This window comes from Hermetia illucens, chromosome 4 (genome assembly GCF_905115235.1).
Source record: "Hermetia illucens chromosome 4, iHerIll2.2.curated.20191125, whole genome shotgun sequence".
NCBI classification, from domain to species: Eukaryota; Metazoa; Arthropoda; class Insecta; order Diptera; family Stratiomyidae; genus Hermetia; species Hermetia illucens.
In genome coordinates this window covers 11,358,719-11,378,616 of record NC_051852.1, presented here as the reverse complement: position 1 = coordinate 11,378,616, position 19,898 = coordinate 11,358,719, and positions in this window count along the sequence as shown.

Genomic DNA, 19,898 nt, shown 5'->3' with positions numbered 1-19,898 from the left:
TAGACTAAAATTATATAATAAAATATAAAGTACAAATTTGGAACATAATATATACCTACATAAGGATATATTAAAATTATATGTATATAACATAAATTTAACACATAAGATATTCATATATGAAATGTATTTCATGATTCGTTTTAAATGCAACACCTATAAACCGAATCAAAAAAGGGTAGAGGTGTAGTGTACTGTACTACAAACTATCGCAATATTATTACCGTGCACTGTAAGCTATCAAATCGTAAACATTCATTCCAACCCGCGTCATCATCAAAACAATAAATTACGTAATCGAGTAAACAAAACTTTACAAGATACCATCCCAAGGTACTTGAACTCGATACGACCTAGAAATAAATATTCTAAAAAACGCCAGTGTGAATAAATCACATGCATTGCATTTCTTGCATGCATTTCTAGCTCGAATAAAATGTGTGCACATGGATATGAGTAATGCATATGCACACGGAATGAAATGTGAGATTTGAGAGCACGCGCCTCATGTGAATTATTAGTGAGTGCAGTGTTCGAAGTAATTTGGTGTTGAATTACTTTCGAACCAATTAGGTCAATATTGTTGTTAGTAGATTTAGTGTTATTTTAGGTTTAAGAAATTGTATAAAAGAGAATGAAAAGTTACAATATACGTTCTTATTGATTCTGACTTCATGCGGTTTATTTCTGCATGCCGTATCCTCGCGGCATAAGTAAAGAACTTAAGATCCAAATTAGCAACCACGGCAAGTGTTCAGGGATGGACATATTGCCATCATATCTGCGGTCCCACCGCTTCGTTAGGTAAGGAATTCTAATTCCTTGTGTTCCCTTCTTATTAATTGAACTCTTTCGTTAGCTCCTTGCCATCATCTGAGGATAACTCAGACGGCTCCACTTTGAAATACGATCCTGTTAGCCCGCACAAATCATTACTCTACAATCCTGCCTCTCGTAAATTATCACCACATGGCGATCCAACATTAATATTACATGGCGATCCTGCCATCCAACGCTTAATATTACAGCTATATAGGTTGGGGGGTCTGGGTGCCGGAAAAATTTCTGAAATTTCGATGAATCTTGGGAAAAACTTTAAACGCTTATATCTCCCTTAATATTGAGAATTTCGCAAAAAGGAGCTTAATTTGTGATCACTATGTTTGGTAGAGGATCTGAGCTTCAAAATGGTATATAGGTTGGGGGGTCTGGGTGCCGGAAAAATTTCTGAAATTTCGATGAATCTTGGGAAAAACTTTAAACGCTTATATCTCCCTTAATATTGAGAATTTCGCAAAAAGGAGCTTAATTTGTGATCACTATGTTTGGTAGAGGATCTGAGCTTCAAAATGGTATATAGGTTGGGGGGTCTGGGTGCCGGAAAAATTTCTGAAATTTCGATGAATCTTGGGAAAAACTTTAAACGCTTATATCTCCCTTAATATTGAGAATTTCGCAAAAAGGAGCTTAATTTGTGATCACTATGTTTGGTAGGGGATCTGAGCTTCAAAATGGTATATAGGTTGGGGGGTCTGGGTGCCGGAAAAATTTCTGAAATTTCGATGAATCTTGGGAAAAACTTTAAACGCTTATATCTCCCTTAATATTGAGAATTTCGCAAAAAGGAGCTTAATTTGTGATCACTACGTCTGGTAGGGGATCTGAGCTTCAAAATGGTGTATAGGTTGGGGGGTCTGGGTGCCGGAAAAATTTCTGAAATTTCGATGAATCTTGGGAAAAACTTTAAACGCTTATATCTCCCTTAATATTGAGAATTTCGCAAAAAGGAGCTTAATTTGTGATCACTATGTTTGGTAGAGGATCTGAGCTTCAAAATGGTATATAGGTTGGGGGGTCTGGGTGCCGGAAAAATTTCTGAAATTTCGATGAATCTTGGGAAAAACTTTAAACGCTTATATCTCCCTTAATATTGAGAATTTCGCAAAAAGGAGCTTAATTTGTGATCACTATGTTTGGTAGGGGATCTGAGCTTCAAAATGGTATATAGGTTGGGGGGTCTGGGTGCCGGAAAAATTTCTGAAATTTCGATGAATCTTGGGAAAAACTTTAAACGCTTATATCTCCCTTAATATTGAGAATTTCGCAAAAAGGAGCTTAATTTGTGATCACTACGTCTGGTAGGGGATCTGAGCTTCAAAATGGTGTATAGGTTGGGGGGTCTGGGTGCCGGAAAAATTTCTGAAATTTCGATGAATCTTGGGAAAAACTTTAAACGCTTATATCTCCCTTAATATTGAGAATTTCGCAAAAAGGAGCTTAATTTGTGATTACTACGTCTGGTAGGGGATCTGAGCTTCAAAATCGTATATAGGTTGGGGGGTCTGGGTGCCGGAAAAATTTCTGAAATTTCGATGAATCTTGGGAAAAACTTTAAACGCTTATATCTCCCTTAATATTGAGAATTTCGCAAAAAGGAGCTTAATTTGTGATCACTACGTTTGGTAGAGGATCTGAGCTTCAAAATGGTATATAGGTTGGGGGGTCTGGGTGCCGGAAAAATTTCTGAAATTTCGATGAATCTTGGGAAAAACTTTAAACGCTTATATCTCCCTTAATATTGAGAATTTCGCAAAAAGGAGCTTAATTTGTGATCACTATGTTTGGTAGGGGATCTGAGCTTCAAAATCGTATATAGGTTGGGGGGTCTGGGTGCCGGAAAAATTTCTGAAATTTCGATGAATCTTGGGAAAAACTTTAAACGCTTATATCTCCCTTAATATTGAGAATTTCGCAAAAAGGAGCTTAATTTGTGATCACTACGTCTGGTAGGGGATCTGAGCTTCAAAATGGTGTATAGGTTGGGGGGTCTGGGTGCCGGAAAAATTTCTGAAATTTCGATGAATCTTGGGAAAAACTTTAAACGCTTATATCTCCCTTAATATTGAGAATTTCGCAAAAAGGAGCTTAATTTGTGATCACTATGTTTGGTAGAGGATCTGAGCTTCAAAATGGTATATAGGTTGGGGGGTCTGGGTGCCGGAAAAATTTCTGAAATTTCGATGAATCTTGGGAAAAACTTTAAACGCTTATATCTCCCTTAATATTGAGAATTTCGCAAAAAGGAGCTTAATTTGTGATCACTATGTTTGGTAGGGGATCTGAGCTTCAAAATGGTATATAGGTTGGGGGGTCTGGGTGCCGGAAAAATTTCTGAAATTTCGATGAATCTTGGGAAAAACTTTAAACGCTTATATCTCCCTTAATATTGAGAATTTCGCAAAAAGGAGCTTAATTTGTGATCACTACGTCTGGTAGGGGATCTGAGCTTCAAAATGGTGTATAGGTTGGGGGGTCTGGGTGCCGGAAAAATTTCTGAAATTTCGATGAATCTTGGGAAAAACTTTAAACGCTTATATCTCCCTTAATATTGAGAATTTCGCAAAAAGGAGCTTAATTTGTGATTACTACGTCTGGTAGGGGATCTGAGCTTCAAAATCGTATATAGGTTGGGGGGTCTGGGTGCCGGAAAAATTTCTGAAATTTCGATGAATCTTGGGAAAAACTTTAAACGCTTATATCTCCCTTAATATTGAGAATTTCGCAAAAAGGAGCTTAATTTGTGATCACTACGTTTGGTAGAGGATCTGAGCTTCAAAATGGTATATAGGTTGGGGGGTCTGGGTGCCGGAAAAATTTCTGAAATTTCGATGAATCTTGGGAAAAACTTTAAACGCTTATATCTCCCTTAATATTGAGAATTTCGCAAAAAGGAGCTTAATTTGTGATCACTATGTTTGGTAGGGGATCTGAGCTTCAAAATCGTATATAGGTTGGGGGGTCTGGGTGCCGGAAAAATTTCTGAAATTTCGATGAATCTTGGGAAAAACTTTAAACGCTTATATCTCCCTTAATATTGAGAATTTCGCAAAAAGGAGCTTAATTTGTGATCACTACGTCTGGTAGGGGATCTGAGCTTCAAAATGGTGTATAGGTTGGGGGGTCTGGGTGCCGGAAAAATTTCTGAAATTTCGATGAATCTTGGGAAAAACTTTAAACGCTTATATCTCCCTTAATATTGAGAATTTCGCAAAAAGGAGCTTAATTTGTGATCACTATGTTTGGTAGAGGATCTGAGCTTCAAAATGGTATATAGGTTGGGGGGTCTGGGTGCCGGAAAAATTTCTGAAATTTCGATGAATCTTGGGAAAAACTTTAAACGCTTATATCTCCCTTAATATTGAGAATTTCGCAAAAAGGAGCTTAATTTGTGATCACTACGTCTGGTAGGGGATCTGAGCTTCAAAATGGTGTATAGGTTGGGGGGTCTGGGTGCCGGAAAAATTTCTGAAATTTCGATGAATCTTGGGAAAAACTTTAAACGCTTATATCTCCCTTAATATTGAGAATTTCGCAAAAAGGAGCTTAATTTGTGATCACTACGTCTGGTAGGGGATCTGGGCTTCAAAATTGTATATAGGTTGGGGGGTCTGGGTGCCGGAAAAATTTCTGAAATTTCGATGAATCTTGGGAAAAACTTTAAACGCTTATATCTCCCTTAATATTGAGAATTTCGCAAAAAGGAGCTTAATTTGTGATCACTACGTCTGGTAGGGGATCTGAGCTTCAAAATCGTATATAGGTTGGGGGGTCTGGGTGCCGGAAAAATTTCTGAAATTTCGATGAATCTTGGGAAAAACTTTAAACGCTTATATCTCCCTTAATATTGAGAATTTCGCAAAAAGGAGCTTAATTTGTGATCACTACGTTTGGTAGGGGATCTGAGCTTCAAAATCGGTATATAGGTTGGGGGGTCTGGGTGCCGGAAAAATTTCTGAAATTTCGATGAATCTTGGGAAAAACTTTAAACGCTTATATCTCCCTTAATATTGAGAATTTCGCAAAAAGGAGCTTAATTTGTGATCACTACGTTTGGTAGAGGATCTGAGCTTCAAAATGGTATATAGGTTGGGGGGTCTAGGTGCCGGAAAAATTTCTGAAATTTCGATGAATCTTGGGAAAAACTTTAAACGCTTATATCTCCCTTAATATTGAGAATTTCGCAAAAAGGAGCTTAATTTGTGATCACTACGTTTGGTAGGGGATCTGAGCTTCAAAATCGTATATAGGTTGGGGGGTCTGGTTGCCGGAAAAATTTCTGAAATTTCGATGAATCTTGGGAAAAACTTTAAACGCTTATATCTCCCTTAATATTGAGAATTTCGCAAAAAGGAGCTTAATTTGTGATCACTACGTTTGGTAGAGGATCTGAGCTTCAAAATGGTATATAGGTTGGGGGGTCTGGGTGCCGGAAAAATTTCTGAAATTTCGATGAATCTTGGGAAAAACTTTAAACGCTTATATCTCCCTTAATATTGAGAATTTCGCAAAAAGGAGCTTAATTTGTGATCACTACGTTTGGTAGGGGATCTGAGCTTCAAAATCGTATATAGGTTGGGGGGTCTGGGTGCCGGAAAAATTTCTGAAATTTCGATGAATCTTGGGAAAAACTTTAAACGCTTATATCTCCCTTAATATTGAGAATTTCGCAAAAAGGAGCTTAATTTGTGATCACTACGTTTGGTAGGGGATCTGAGCTTCAAAATCGGTATATAGGTTGGGGGGTCTGGTTGCCGGAAAAATTTCTGAAATTTCGATGAATCTTGGGAAAAACTTTAAACGCTTATATCTCCCTTAATATTGAGAATTTCGCAAAAAGGAGCTTAATTTGTGATCACTACGTTTGGTAGAGGATCTGAGCTTCAAAATGGTATATAGGTTGGGGGGTCTGGGTGCCGGAAAAATTTCTGAAATTTCGATGAATCTTGGGAAAAACTTTAAACGCTTATATCTCCCTTAATATTGAGAATTTCGCAAAAAGGAGCTTAATTTGTGATCACTACGTCTGGTAGGGGATCTGAGCTTCAAAATGGTGTATAGGTTGGGGGGTCTGGGTGCCGGAAAAATTTCTGAAATTTCGATGAATCTTGGGAAAAACTTTAAACGCTTATATCTCCCTTAATATTGAGAATTTCGCAAAAAGGAGCTTAATTTGTGATCACTACGTCTGGTAGGGGATCTGAGCTTCAAAATGGTATATAGGTTGGGGGGTCTGGGTGCCGGAAAAATTTCTGAAATTTCGATGAATCTTGGGAAAAACTTTAAACGCTTATATCTCCCTTAATATTGAGAATTTCGCAAAAAGGAGCTTAATTTGTGATCACTATGTTTGGTAGAGGATCTGAGCTTCAAAATGGTATATAGGTTGGGGGGTCTGGGTGCCGGAAAAATTTCTGAAATTTCGATGAATCTTGGGAAAAACTTTAAACGCTTATATATAGGTTGGGGGGTCTGGGTGCCGGAAAAATTTCTGAAATTTCGATGAATCTTGGGAAAAACTTTAAACGCTTATATCTCCCTTAATATTGAGAATTTCGCAAAAAGGAGCTTAATTTGTGATCACTACGTCTGGTAGGGGATCTGAGCTTCAAAATGGTATATAGGTTGGGGGGTCTGGGTGCCGGAAAAATTTCTGAGATTTCGATGAATCTTGGGAAAAACTTTAAACGCTTATATCTCCCTTAATATTGAGAATTTCGCAAAAAGGAGCTTAATTTGTGATCACTATGTTTGGTAGAGGATCTGAGCTTCAAAATGGTATATAGGTTGGGGGGTCTGGGTGCCGGAAAAATTTCTGAAATTTCGATGAATCTTGGGAAAAACTTTAAACGCTTATATCTCCCTTAATATTGAGAATTTCGCAAAAAGGAGCTTAATTTGTGATCACTACGTCTGGTAGGGGATCTGAGCTTCAAAATGGTATATAGGTTGGGGGGTCTGGGTGCCGGAAAAATTTCTGAAATTTCGATGAATCTTGGGAAAAACTTTAAACGCTTATATCTCCCTTAATATTGAGAATTTCGCAAAAAGGAGCTTAATTTGTGATCACTACGTCTGGTAGGGGATCTGAGCTTCAAAATGGTATATAGGTTGGGGGGTCTGGGTGCCGGAAAAATTTCTGAAATTTCGATGAATCTTGGGAAAAACTTTAAACGCTTATATCTCCCTTAATATTGAGAATTTCGCAAAAAGGAGCTTAATTTGTGATCACTACGTCTGGTAGGGGATCTGAGCTTCAAAATGGTATATAGGTTGGGGGGTCTGGGTGCCGGAAAAATTTCTGAAATTTCGATGAATCTTGGGAAAAACTTTAAACGCTTATATCTCCCTTAATATTGAGAATTTCGCAAAAAGGAGCTTAATTTGTGATCACTACGTCTGGTAGGGGATCTGAGCTTCAAAATGGTATATAGGTTGGGGGGTCTGGGTGCCGGAAAAATTTCTGAAATTTCGATGAATCTTGGGAAAAACTTTAAACGCTTATATCTCCCTTAATATTGAGAATTTCGCAAAAAGGAGCTTAATTTGTGATCACTACGTCTGGTAGGGGATCTGAGCTTCAAAATGGTATATAGGTTGGGGGGTCTGGGTGCCGGAAAAATTTCTGAAATTTCGATGAATCTTGGGAAAAACTTTAAACGCTTATATCTCCCTTAATATTGAGAATTTCGCAAAAAGGAGCTTAATTTGTGATCACTACGTCTGGTAGGGGATCTGAGCTTCAAAATGGTATATAGGTTGGGGGGTCTGGGTGCCGGAAAAATTTCTGAAATTTCGATGAATCTTGGGAAAAACTTTAAACGCTTATATCTCCCTTAATATTGAGAATTTCGCAAAAAGGAGCTTAATTTGTGATCACTATACGTCTGGTAGGGGATCTGAGCTTCAAAATGGTATATAGGTTGGGGGGTCTGGGTGCCGGAAAAATTTCTGAAATTTCGATGAATCTTGGGAAAAACTTTAAACGCTTATATCTCCCTTAATATTGAGAATTTCGCAAAAAGGAGCTTAATTTGTGATCACTACGTCTGGTAGGGGATCTGAGCTTCAAAATGGTATATAGGTTGGGGGGTCTGGGTGCCGGAAAAATTTCTGAAATTTCGATGAATCTTGGGAAAAACTTTAAACGCTTATATCTCCCTTAATATTGAGAATTTCGCAAAAAGGAGCTTAATTTGTGATCACTACGTCTGGTAGGGGATCTGAGCTTCAAAATGGTATATAGGTTGGGGGGTCTGGGTGCCGGAAAAATTTCTGAAATTTCGATGAATCTTGGGAAAAACTTTAAACGCTTATATCTCCCTTAATATTGAGAATTTCGCAAAAAGGAGCTTAATTTGTGATCACTACGTCTGGTAGGGGATCTGAGCTTCAAAATGGTATATAGGTTGGGGGGTCTGGGTGCCGGAAAAATTTCTGAAATTTCGATGAATCTTGGGAAAAACTTTAAACGCTTATATCTCCCTTAATATTGAGAATTTCGCAAAAAGGAGCTTAATTTGTGATCACTACGTCTGGTAGGGGATCTGAGCTTCAAAATGGTATATAGGTTGGGGGGTCTGGGTGCCGGAAAAATTTCTGAAATTTCGATGAATCTTGGGAAAAACTTTAAACGCTTATATCTCCCTTAATATTGAGAATTTCGCAAAAAGGAGCTTAATTTGTGATCACTACGTCTGGTAGGGGATCTGAGCTTCAAAATGGTATATAGGTTGGGGGGTCTGGGTGCCGGAAAAATTTCTGAAATTTCGATGAATCTTGGGAAAAACTTTAAACGCTTATATCTCCCTTAATATTGAGAATTTCGCAAAAAGGAGCTTAATTTGTGATCACTACGTCTGGTAGGGGATCTGAGCTTCAAAATGGTATATAGGTTGGGGGGTCTGGGTGCCGGAAAAATTTCTGAAATTTCGATGAATCTTGGGAAAAACTTTAAACGCTTATATCTCCCTTAATATTGAGAATTTCGCAAAAAGGAGCTTAATTTGTGATCACTACGTCTGGTAGGGGATCTGAGCTTCAAAATGGTATATAGGTTGGGGGGTCTGGGTGCCGGAAAAATTTCTGAAATTTCGATGAATCTTGGGAAAAACTTTAAACGCTTATATCTCCCTTAATATTGAGAATTTCGCAAAAAGGAGCTTAATTTGTGATCACTACGTCTGGTAGGGGATCTGAGCTTCAAAATGGTATATAGGTTGGGGGGTCTGGGTGCCGGAAAAATTTCTGAAATTTCGATGAATCTTGGGAAAAACTTTAAACGCTTATATCTCCCTTAATATTGAGAATTTCGCAAAAAGGAGCTTAATTTGTGATCACTACGTCTGGTAGGGGATCTGAGCTTCAAAATGGTATATAGGTTGGGGGGTCTGGGTGCCGGAAAAATTTCTGAAATTTCGATGAATCTTGGGAAAAACTTTAAACGCTTATATCTCCCTTAATATTGAGAATTTCGCAAAAAGGAGCTTAATTTGTGATCACTACGTCTGGTAGGGGATCTGAGCTTCAAAATGGTATATAGGTTGGGGGGTCTGGGTGCCGGAAAAATTTCTGAAATTTCGATGAATCTTGGGAAAAACTTTAAACGCTTATATCTCCCTTAATATTGAGAATTTCGCAAAAAGGAGCTTAATTTGTGATCACTACGTCTGGTAGGGGATCTGAGCTTCAAAATGGTATATAGGTTGGGGGGTCTGGGTGCCGGAAAAATTTCTGAAATTTCGATGAATCTTGGGAAAAACTTTAAACGCTTATATCTCCCTTAATATTGAGAATTTCGCAAAAAGGAGCTTAATTTGTGATCACTACGTCTGGTAGGGGATCTGAGCTTCAAAATGGTATATAGGTTGGGGGGTCTGGGTGCCGGAAAAATTTCTGAAATTTCGATGAATCTTGGGAAAAACTTTAAACGCTTATATCTCCCTTAATATTGAGAATTTCGCAAAAAGGAGCTTAATTTGTGATCACTACGTCTGGTAGGGGATCTGAGCTTCAAAATGGTATATAGGTTGGGGGGTCTGGGTGCCGGAAAAATTTCTGAAATTTCGATGAATCTTGGGAAAAACTTTAAACGCTTATATCTCCCTTAATATTGAGAATTTCGCAAAAAGGAGCTTAATTTGTGATCACTACGTCTGGTAGGGGATCTGAGCTTCAAAATGGTATATAGGTTGGGGGGTCTGGGTGCCGGAAAAATTTCTGAAATTTCGATGAATCTTGGGAAAAACTTTAAACGCTTATATCTCCCTTAATATTGAGAATTTCGCAAAAAGGAGCTTAATTTGTGATCACTACGTCTGGTAGGGGATCTGAGCTTCAAAATGGTATATAGGTTGGGGGGTCTGGGTGCCGGAAAAATTTCTGAAATTTCGATGAATCTTGGGAAAAACTTTAAACGCTTATATCTCCCTTAATATTGAGAATTTCGCAAAAAGGAGCTTAATTTGTGATCACTACGTCTGGTAGGGGATCTGAGCTTCAAAATGGTATATAGGTTGGGGGGTCTGGGTGCCGGAAAAATTTCTGAAATTTCGATGAATCTTGGGAAAAACTTTAAACGCTTATATCTCCCTTAATATTGAGAATTTCGCAAAAAGGAGCTTAATTTGTGATCACTACGTCTGGTAGGGGATCTGAGCTTCAAAATGGTATATAGGTTGGGGGGTCTGGGTGCCGGAAAAATTTCTGAAATTTCGATGAATCTTGGGAAAAACTTTAAACGCTTATATCTCCCTTAATATTGAGAATTTCGCAAAAAGGAGCTTAATTTGTGATCACTACGTCTGGTAGGGGATCTGAGCTTCAAAATGGTATATAGGTTGGGGGGTCTGGGTGCCGGAAAAATTTCTGAAATTTCGATGAATCTTGGGAAAAACTTTAAACGCTTATATCTCCCTTAATATTGAGAATTTCGCAAAAAGGAGCTTAATTTGTGATCACTACGTCTGGTAGGGGATCTGAGCTTCAAAATGGTATATAGGTTGGGGGGTCTGGGTGCCGGAAAAATTTCTGAAATTTCGATGAATCTTGGGAAAAACTTTAAACGCTTATATCTCCCTTAATATTGAGAATTTCGCAAAAAGGAGCTTAATTTGTGATCACTACGTCTGGTAGGGGATCTGAGCTTCAAAATGGTATATAGGTTGGGGGGTCTGGGTGCCGGAAAAATTTCTGAAATTTCGATGAATCTTGGGAAAAACTTTAAACGCTTATATCTCCCTTAATATTGAGAATTTCGCAAAAAGGAGCTTAATTTGTGATCACTACGTCTGGTAGGGGATCTGAGCTTCAAAATGGTATATAGGTTGGGGGGTCTGGGTGCCGGAAAAATTTCTGAAATTTCGATGAATCTTGGGAAAAACTTTAAACGCTTATATCTCCCTTAATATTGAGAATTTCGCAAAAAGGAGCTTAATTTGTGATCACTACGTCTGGTAGGGGATCTGAGCTTCAAAATGGTATATAGGTTGGGGGGTCTGGGTGCCGGAAAAATTTCTGAAATTTCGATGAATCTTGGGAAAAACTTTAAACGCTTATATCTCCCTTAATATTGAGAATTTCGCAAAAAGGAGCTTAATTTGTGATCACTACGTCTGGTAGGGGATCTGAGCTTCAAAATGGTATATAGGTTGGGGGGTCTGGGTGCCGGAAAAATTTCTGAAATTTCGATGAATCTTGGGAAAAACTTTAAACGCTTATATCTCCCTTAATATTGAGAATTTCGCAAAAAGGAGCTTAATTTGTGATCACTACGTCTGGTAGGGGATCTGAGCTTCAAAATGGTATATAGGTTGGGGGGTCTGGGTGCCGGAAAAATTTCTGAAATTTCGATGAATCTTGGGAAAAACTTTAAACGCTTATATCTCCCTTAATATTGAGAATTTCGCAAAAAGGAGCTTAATTTGTGATCACTACGTCTGGTAGGGGATCTGAGCTTCAAAATGGTATATAGGTTGGGGGGTCTGGGTGCCGGAAAAATTTCTGAAATTTCGATGAATCTTGGGAAAAACTTTAAACGCTTATATCTCCCTTAATATTGAGAATTTCGCAAAAAGGAGCTTAATTTGTGATCACTACGTCTGGTAGGGGATCTGAGCTTCAAAATGGTATATAGGTTGGGGGGTCTGGGTGCCGGAAAAATTTCTGAAATTTCGATGAATCTTGGGAAAAACTTTAAACGCTTATATCTCCCTTAATATTGAGAATTTCGCAAAAAGGAGCTTAATTTGTGATCACTACGTCTGGTAGGGGATCTGAGCTTCAAAATGGTATATAGGTTGGGGGGTCTGGGTGCCGGAAAAATTTCTGAAATTTCGATGAATCTTGGGAAAAACTTTAAACGCTTATATCTCCCTTAATATTGAGAATTTCGCAAAAAGGAGCTTAATTTGTGATCACTACGTCTGGTAGGGGATCTGAGCTTCAAAATGGTATATAGGTTGGGGGGTCTGGGTGCCGGAAAAATTTCTGAAATTTCGATGAATCTTGGGAAAAACTTTAAACGCTTATATCTCCCTTAATATTGAGAATTTCGCAAAAAGGAGCTTAATTTGTGATCACTACGTCTGGTAGGGGATCTGAGCTTCAAAATGGTATATAGGTTGGGGGGTCTGGGTGCCGGAAAAATTTCTGAAATTTCGATGAATCTTGGGAAAAACTTTAAACGCTTATATCTCCCTTAATATTGAGAATTTCGCAAAAAGGAGCTTAATTTGTGATCACTACGTCTGGTAGGGGATCTGAGCTTCAAAATGGTATATAGGTTGGGGGGTCTGGGTGCCGGAAAAATTTCTGAAATTTCGATGAATCTTGGGAAAAACTTTAAACGCTTATATCTCCCTTAATATTGAGAATTTCGCAAAAAGGAGCTTAATTTGTGATCACTACGTCTGGTAGGGGATCTGAGCTTCAAAATGGTATATAGGTTGGGGGGTCTGGGTGCCGGAAAAATTTCTGAAATTTCGATGAATCTTGGGAAAAACTTTAAACGCTTATATCTCCCTTAATATTGAGAATTTCGCAAAAAGGAGCTTAATTTGTGATCACTACGTCTGGTAGGGGATCTGAGCTTCAAAATGGTATATAGGTTGGGGGGTCTGGGTGCCGGAAAAATTTCTGAAATTTCGATGAATCTTGGGAAAAACTTTAAACGCTTATATCTCCCTTAATATTGAGAATTTCGCAAAAAGGAGCTTAATTTGTGATCACTACGTCTGGTAGGGGATCTGAGCTTCAAAATGGTATATAGGTTGGGGGGTCTGGGTGCCGGAAAAATTTCTGAAATTTCGATGAATCTTGGGAAAAACTTTAAACGCTTATATCTCCCTTAATATTGAGAATTTCGCAAAAAGGAGCTTAATTTGTGATCACTACGTCTGGTAGGGGATCTGAGCTTCAAAATGGTATATAGGTTGGGGGGTCTGGGTGCCGGAAAAATTTCTGAAATTTCGATGAATCTTGGGAAAAACTTTAAACGCTTATATCTCCCTTAATATTGAGAATTTCGCAAAAAGGAGCTTAATTTGTGATCACTACGTCTGGTAGGGGATCTGAGCTTCAAAATGGTATATAGGTTGGGGGGTCTGGGTGCCGGAAAAATTTCTGAAATTTCGATGAATCTTGGGAAAAACTTTAAACGCTTATATCTCCCTTAATATTGAGAATTTCGCAAAAAGGAGCTTAATTTGTGATCACTACGTCTGGTAGGGGATCTGAGCTTCAAAATGGTATATAGGTTGGGGGGTCTGGGTGCCGGAAAAATTTCTGAAATTTCGATGAATCTTGGGAAAAACTTTAAACGCTTATATCTCCCTTAATATTGAGAATTTCGCAAAAAGGAGCTTAATTTGTGATCACTACGTCTGGTAGGGGATCTGAGCTTCAAAATGGTATATAGGTTGGGGGGTCTGGGTGCCGGAAAAATTTCTGAAATTTCGATGAATCTTGGGAAAAACTTTAAACGCTTATATCTCCCTTAATATTGAGAATTTCGCAAAAAGGAGCTTAATTTGTGATCACTACGTCTGGTAGGGGATCTGAGCTTCAAAATGGTATATAGGTTGGGGGGTCTGGGTGCCGGAAAAATTTCTGAAATTTCGATGAATCTTGGGAAAAACTTTAAACGCTTATATCTCCCTTAATATTGAGAATTTCGCAAAAAGGAGCTTAATTTGTGATCACTACGTCTGGTAGGGGATCTGAGCTTCAAAATGGTATATAGGTTGGGGGGTCTGGGTGCCGGAAAAATTTCTGAAATTTCGATGAATCTTGGGAAAAACTTTAAACGCTTATATCTCCCTTAATATTGAGAATTTCGCAAAAAGGAGCTTAATTTGTGATCACTACGTCTGGTAGGGGATCTGAGCTTCAAAATGGTATATAGGTTGGGGGGTCTGGGTGCCGGAAAAATTTCTGAAATTTCGATGAATCTTGGGAAAAACTTTAAACGCTTATATCTCCCTTAATATTGAGAATTTCGCAAAAAGGAGCTTAATTTGTGATCACTACGTCTGGTAGGGGATCTGAGCTTCAAAATGGTATATAGGTTGGGGGGTCTGGGTGCCGGAAAAATTTCTGAAATTTCGATGAATCTTGGGAAAAACTTTAAACGCTTATATCTCCCTTAATATTGAGAATTTCGCAAAAAGGAGCTTAATTTGTGATCACTACGTCTGGTAGGGGATCTGAGCTTCAAAATGGTATATAGGTTGGGGGGTCTGGGTGCCGGAAAAATTTCTGAAATTTCGATGAATCTTGGGAAAAACTTTAAACGCTTATATCTCCCTTAATATTGAGAATTTCGCAAAAAGGAGCTTAATTTGTGATCACTACGTCTGGTAGGGGATCTGAGCTTCAAAATGGTATATAGGTTGGGGGGTCTGGGTGCCGGAAAAATTTCTGAAATTTCGATGAATCTTGGGAAAAACTTTAAACGCTTATATCTCCCTTAATATTGAGAATTTCGCAAAAAGGAGCTTAATTTGTGATCACTACGTCTGGTAGGGGATCTGAGCTTCAAAATGGTATATAGGTTGGGGGGTCTGGGTGCCGGAAAAATTTCTGAAATTTCGATGAATCTTGGGAAAAACTTTAAACGCTTATATCTCCCTTAATATTGAGAATTTCGCAAAAAGGAGCTTAATTTGTGATCACTACGTCTGGTAGGGGATCTGAGCTTCAAAATGGTATATAGGTTGGGGGGTCTGGGTGCCGGAAAAATTTCTGAAATTTCGATGAATCTTGGGAAAAACTTTAAACGCTTATATCTCCCTTAATATTGAGAATTTCGCAAAAAGGAGCTTAATTTGTGATCACTACGTCTGGTAGGGGATCTGAGCTTCAAAATGGTATATAGGTTGGGGGGTCTGGGTGCCGGAAAAATTTCTGAAATTTCGATGAATCTTGGGAAAAACTTTAAACGCTTATATCTCCCTTAATATTGAGAATTTCGCAAAAAGGAGCTTAATTTGTGATCACTACGTCTGGTAGGGGATCTGAGCTTCAAAATGGTATATAGGTTGGGGGGTCTGGGTGCCGGAAAAATTTCTGAAATTTCGATGAATCTTGGGAAAAACTTTAAACGCTTATATCTCCCTTAATATTGAGAATTTCGCAAAAAGGAGCTTAATTTGTGATCACTACGTCTGGTAGGGGATCTGAGCTTCAAAATGGTATATAGGTTGGGGGGTCTGGGTGCCGGAAAAATTTCTGAAATTTCGATGAATCTTGGGAAAAACTTTAAACGCTTATATCTCCCTTAATATTGAGAATTTCGCAAAAAGGAGCTTAATTTGTGATCACTACGTCTGGTAGGGGATCTGAGCTTCAAAATGGTATATAGGTTGGGGGGTCTGGGTGCCGGAAAAATTTCTGAAATTTCGATGAATCTTGGGAAAAACTTTAAACGCTTATATCTCCCTTAATATTGAGAATTTCGCAAAAAGGAGCTTAATTTGTGATCACTACGTCTGGTAGGGGATCTGAGCTTCAAAATGGTATATAGGTTGGGGGGTCTGGGTGCCGGAAAAATTTCTGAAATTTCGATGAATCTTGGGAAAAACTTTAAACGCTTATATCTCCCTTAATATTGAGAATTTCGCAAAAAGGAGCTTAATTTGTGATCACTACGTCTGGTAGGGGATCTGAGCTTCAAAATGGTATATAGGTTGGGGGGTCTGGGTGCCGGAAAAATTTCTGAAATTTCGATGAATCTTGGGAAAAACTTTAAACGCTTATATCTCCCTTAATATTGAGAATTTCGCAAAAAGGAGCTTAATTTGTGATCACTACGTCTGGTAGGGGATCTGAGCTTCAAAATGGTATATAGGTTGGGGGGTCTGGGTGCCGGAAAAATTTCTGAAATTTCGATGAATCTTGGGAAAAACTTTAAACGCTTATATCTCCCTTAATATTGAGAATTTCGCAAAAAGGAGCTTAATTTGTGATCACTACGTCTGGTAGGGGATCTGAGCTTCAAAATGGTATATAGGTTGGGGGGTCTGGGTGCCGGAAAAATTTCTGAAATTTCGATGAATCTTGGGAAAAACTTTAAACGCTTATATCTCCCTTAATATTGAGAATTTCGCAAAAAGGAGCTTAATTTGTGATCACTACGTCTGGTAGGGGATCTGAGCTTCAAAATGGTATATAGGTTGGGGGGTCTGGGTGCCGGAAAAATTTCTGAAATTTCGATGAATCTTGGGAAAAACTTTAAACGCTTATATCTCCCTTAATATTGAGAATTTCGCAAAAAGGAGCTTAATTTGTGATCACTACGTCTGGTAGGGGATCTGAGCTTCAAAATGGTATATAGGTTGGGGGGTCTGGGTGCCGGAAAAATTTCTGAAATTTCGATGAATCTTGGGAAAAACTTTAAACGCTTATATCTCCCTTAATATTGAGAATTTCGCAAAAAGGAGCTTAATTTGTGATCACTACGTCTGGTAGGGGATCTGAGCTTCAAAATGGTATATAGGTTGGGGGGTCTGGGTGCCGGAAAAATTTCTGAAATTTCGATGAATCTTGGGAAAAACTTTAAACGCTTATATCTCCCTTAATATTGAGAATTTCGCAAAAAGGAGCTTAATTTGTGATCACTACGTCTGGTAGGGGATCTGAGCTTCAAAATGGTATATAGGTTGGGGGGTCTGGGTGCCGGAAAAATTTCTGAAATTTCGATGAATCTTGGGAAAAACTTTAAACGCTTATATCTCCCTTAATATTGAGAATTTCGCAAAAAGGAGCTTAATTTGTGATCACTACGTCTGGTAGGGGATCTGAGCTTCAAAATGGTATATAGGTTGGGGGGTCTGGGTGCCGGAAAAATTTCTGAAATTTCGATGAATCTTGGGAAAAACTTTAAACGCTTATATCTCCCTTAATATTGAGAATTTCGCAAAAAGGAGCTTAATTTGTGATCACTACGTCTGGTAGGGGATCTGAGCTTCAAAATGGTATATAGGTTGGGGGGTCTGGGTGCCGGAAAAATTTCTGAAATTTCGATGAATCTTGGGAAAAACTTTAAACGCTTATATCTCCCTTAATATTGAGAATTTCGCAAAAAGGAGCTTAATTTGTGATCACTACGTCTGGTAGGGGATCTGAGCTTCAAAATGGTATATAGGTTGGGGGGTCTGGGTGCCGGAAAAATTTCTGAAATTTCGATGAATCTTGGGAAAAACTTTAAACGCTTATATCTCCCTTAATATTGAGAATTTCGCAAAAAGGAGCTTAATTTGTGATCACTACGTCTGGTAGGGGATCTGAGCTTCAAAATGGTATATAGGTTGGGGGGTCTGGGTGCCGGAAAAATTTCTGAAATTTCGATGAATCTTGGGAAAAACTTTAAACGCTTATATCTCCCTTAATATTGAGAATTTCGCAAAAAGGAGCTTAATTTGTGATCACTACGTCTGGTAGGGGATCTGAGCTTCAAAATGGTATATAGGTTGGGGGGTCTGGGTGCCGGAAAAATTTCTGAAATTTCGATGAATCTTGGGAAAAACTTTAAACGCTTATATCTCCCTTAATATTGAGAATTTCGCAAAAAGGAGCTTAATTTGTGATCACTACGTCTGGTAGGGGATCTGAGCTTCAAAATGGTATATAGGTTGGGGGGTCTGGGTGCCGGAAAAATTTCTGAAATTTCGATGAATCTTGGGAAAAACTTTAAACGCTTATATCTCCCTTAATATTGAGAATTTCGCAAAAAGGAGCTTAATTTGTGATCACTACGTCTGGTAGGGGATCTGAGCTTCAAAATGGTATATAGGTTGGGGGGTCTGGGTGCCGGAAAAATTTCTGAAATTTCGATGAATCTTGGGAAAAACTTTAAACGCTTATATCTCCCTTAATATTGAGAATTTCGCAAAAAGGAGCTTAATTTGTGATCACTACGTCTGGTAGGGGATCTGAGCTTCAAAATGGTATATAGGTTGGGGGGTCTGGGTGCCGGAAAAATTTCTGAAATTTCGATGAATCTTGGGAAAAACTTTAAACGCTTATATCTCCCTTAATATTGAGAATTTCGCAAAAAGGAGCTTAATTTGTGATCACTACGTCTGGTAGGGGATCTGAGCTTCAAAATGGTATATAGGTTGGGGGGTCTGGGTGCCGGAAAAATTTCTGAAATTTCGATGAATCTTGGGAAAAACTTTAAACGCTTATATCTCCCTTAATATTGAGAATTTCGCAAAAAGGAGCTTAATTTGTGATCACTACGTCTGGTAGGGGATCTGAGCTTCAAAATGGTATATAGGTTGGGGGGTCTGGGTGCCGGAAAAATTTCTGAAATTTCGATGAATCTTGGGAAAAACTTTAAACGCTTATATCTCCCTTAATATTGAGAATTTCGCAAAAAGGAGCTTAATTTGTGATCACTACGTCTGGTAGGGGATCTGAGCTTCAAAATGGTATATAGGTTGGGGGGAATCTTGGGAAAAACTTTAAACGCTTATATCTCCCTTAATATTGAGAATTTCGCAAAAAGGAGCTTAATTTGTGATCACTACGTCTGGTAGGGGATCTGAGCTTCAAAATGGTATATAGGTTGGGGGGTCTGGGTGCCGGAAAAATTTCTGAAATTTCGATGAATCTTGGGAAAAACTTTAAACGCTTATATCTCCCTTAATATTGAGAATTTCGCAAAAAGGAGCTTAATTTGTGATCACTACGTCTGGTAGGGGATCTGAGCTTCAAAATGGTATATAGGTTGGGGGGTCTGGGTGCCGGAAAAATTTCTGAAATTTCGATGAATCTTGGGAAAAACTTTAAACGCTTATATCTCCCTTAATATTGAGAATTTCGCAAAAAGGAGCTTAATTTGTGATCACTACGTCTGGTAGGGGATCTGAGCTTCAAAATGGTATATAGGTTGGGGGGTCTGGGTGCCGGAAAAATTTCTGAAATTTCGATGAATCTTGGGAAAAACTTTAAACGCTTATATCTCCCTTAATATTGAGAATTTCGCAAAAAGGAGCTTAATTTGTGATCACTACGTCTGGTAGGGGATCTGCGCTTCAAAATGGTATGTAGGTTGGGGGTCTGGGTGCCGGAAAAATTTCTGAAATTTCGATGAATCTTGGGAAAAACTTTAAACGCTTATATCTCCCTTAATATTGAGAATTTCGCAAAAAGGAGCTTAATTTGTGATCACTGTGTTTGGTAGAGGATCTGAGCTTCAAAATGGTATATAGGTTGGGGGGGTCTGGGTACCGGAAAAATTTCTGAAATTTCGGTGAATCTTGGGAAAAACTTTAAACGCTTATATCTCCCTTAATATTGAGAATTTCGCAAAAAGGAGCTTAATTTGTGATCACTGTGTCTGGTAGGGGATCTGAGCTTCAAAATGGTTTGTAGGTTGGGGGGTCTGGGTGCCGGAAGCTTAATTTGTGATCACTACGTCTGGTAGAGGATCTGAGCTTCAAAATGGTATATAGGTTGGGGGTCTGGGTCCCGGAAAAATTTCTGAAATTTCGATGAATCTTGGGAAAAACTTTAAACGCTTATATCTCCCTTAATATTGAGAATTTCGCAAAAAGGAG